Raw genomic sequence first — 2,327 nt, 5'->3', positions numbered from 1 at the left:
CTCGCTCTTGCTCAGGCTGGTTTCGAACTCCTGAGCTCAAACAATCCGCCCGCCTCGGCCTCCCAGAGTCCTAGGATTACAGGCGTGAGCCACCGCGCCCGGCCACGTCCTCCTTCTTATTACCTTGATTGCCCTCACCCCCTGTCTTTTCCCCAAACTACCTTATTTAATTCCTGTTTTGTCTCCACTTAGTTATTAATCCTCTGATTTTATTACAAGTGCCTTAAAAACGTTTCTTGAAGTTAGTGTTTCTAAATAATTTATGAGATGGAGACATCCATTCATTCTTCAATTTATCAGCTACCCTACAAAACCATGAAAATACCATGTACAAAAAAATTAGGATATCGTTTCTTATTTTTACGGATCACTTGCAGGAAAATACATAGGTGCAACTTTATAGTCGTGAGAATATTTTCTCCTTTAATCTACACAAATTTCAGTTGGCATAATTACGATTGTCAAAAAGTTGGACAATTTTAGCTGAAAGAATAGTCAGAAAGGGACAATCTGAATTCTATTCTTGTGGTATAGTAGAGTGCCTCTCTCATTTCACTCATTTGAGGTGGCAGTTAAATAAAAGCGGAATCCATTGCTTTTATTTGCTTTTTGTTAAAAAGACTTATAATGCATTTCCTATGAAAATTCTTAGCTGTGATGGCAGTGAGAATTGCAAATTTCTTTGTGATCCTTAAGGATGTTAGATCTTAAATATATGCTAAGGGACCTAGGGATCTTCTTTAGAGTTCTAACAGTAATTTTGAACACTAGCTTATTATACAAAACCATAAATCATGGGTCATGTTTACCAGACTTTCACATTCTCCTCATCACCACCAGACCTTCATGGAAATCATTACCAGGCCTGAATTGATTACTAGTCCCGAAAGCATCATATCTTAATGGAGACAATGGAGGTGGATATTTCCAGATTCATACAATTCTAATCAGAAGGCAGTAGAACCTGAGCTAGTCCTAAGGGGTTTATCAAGCCACTACTACACCTGATATCTTTGTCCAGGTTTTAATTAAGGCTGTTAAATATGCAGAATAGTGCCCTCTCCCTATGTTTTTAAATAATGTAAATGACAAGAAGCTGCTCTGAGACCAACATCTCATGACCTGCCTGAGACAGTCATGAGAACACTAATCTATGTGGAAATAATTAGATTCCAATTAGCTCTGTAGCAATGGCATTGCTTTTTAAAAAATAATCAAAGAAATGTCAAAATGAGACAATGTAAACAGTAATCATTACTGCAATTACTCATCCTGGGTAGAATTAGAATCTGGAGCTTCTAAGAGTTTCAGTTCATTTCTTATAGAAAGGGAAGTTATGTTTCAGTTCTTCCAAAGCACCTTGGGCACTTATTTCCAGGCATCTGCAAATGAAATAGCAATGTAGTTGAAGAATTCCAAACAATTTCAGGCAGGTCCGTGGTTTAATGTATATCTACTATTGTGAGTACAGTTGGTCTGACGACTGGATATGTCACCTCCCATTTCACAGTGTCAGGGAGGATAGGAAGAAATATCAATTTCCACAGAGGCCAAAAGGGATAGGGCTGTTTACTTCATGAAGTTAATTGAGTATGGTGAGATCACTGCGATTCAGGGTCACAGAGCAGCTCATCTCTTCAGGCAGGGCTGCCAGGTTTAGCAAATAAAAATATAGGATGGCATTCAAATTTCAGAAATCCAATGAATAATATTTTAGCATAACCATGTACCAAATATTGCATATTATTGCAATTATTTGCTGCTTATCTGAAATTCTAATTGAACTAGGTGTCCTGCATTTTATCTGGCAATCTTATTTCAGAAGGTGAATTGAGTTTCTAATGCAATTAACCATTTTAGGATTCTTTCAGCCTAATGTCAGTTTATATGGAAAATATTTCAGGCTGCCAGAATCTCTACTTGCCAACAAAATATGAGTATACACATGGAGGCACAGACAGCTCCCACCTTCCTCTTGCTATCAGCAGAGTGGTTAGATAGAAGAATGAGGCATGGCTTTGACTTTCCTCTATAATTCTTCATGTTTTAAAAGTATCGATAGCACTTGATAAATGGTCTAAAGAGATAGTATTTTAGAAGTCTCTAATTCTAAAAAAAAAACTGATGTTTTTTGTTTAAAGATAATTTTTGTGAGAGAAATTGTAGTGTCAACTCATGTTCCATGTTCTACTTGTATTAAAAACATATGTATAATCTGAAAAGATTTATGTGTGTGTCCAGTTTTCCCAGCACCATTTATTGAAAAGAGATTCTTTTCCCCAGTGTATATTTTTTTCAGCTTTGTCAAAGATTAGATTACCATATGC

Source organism: Propithecus coquereli, unplaced genomic scaffold (assembly GCF_000956105.1).
Source record: "Propithecus coquereli isolate 6110/MARCELLA unplaced genomic scaffold, Pcoq_1.0 Scaffold123, whole genome shotgun sequence".
NCBI classification, from domain to species: domain Eukaryota; kingdom Metazoa; phylum Chordata; class Mammalia; order Primates; family Indriidae; genus Propithecus; species Propithecus coquereli.
The sequence above is the reverse complement of the archived record's forward strand: the minus strand, read 5'-3'. Positions refer to the sequence as shown.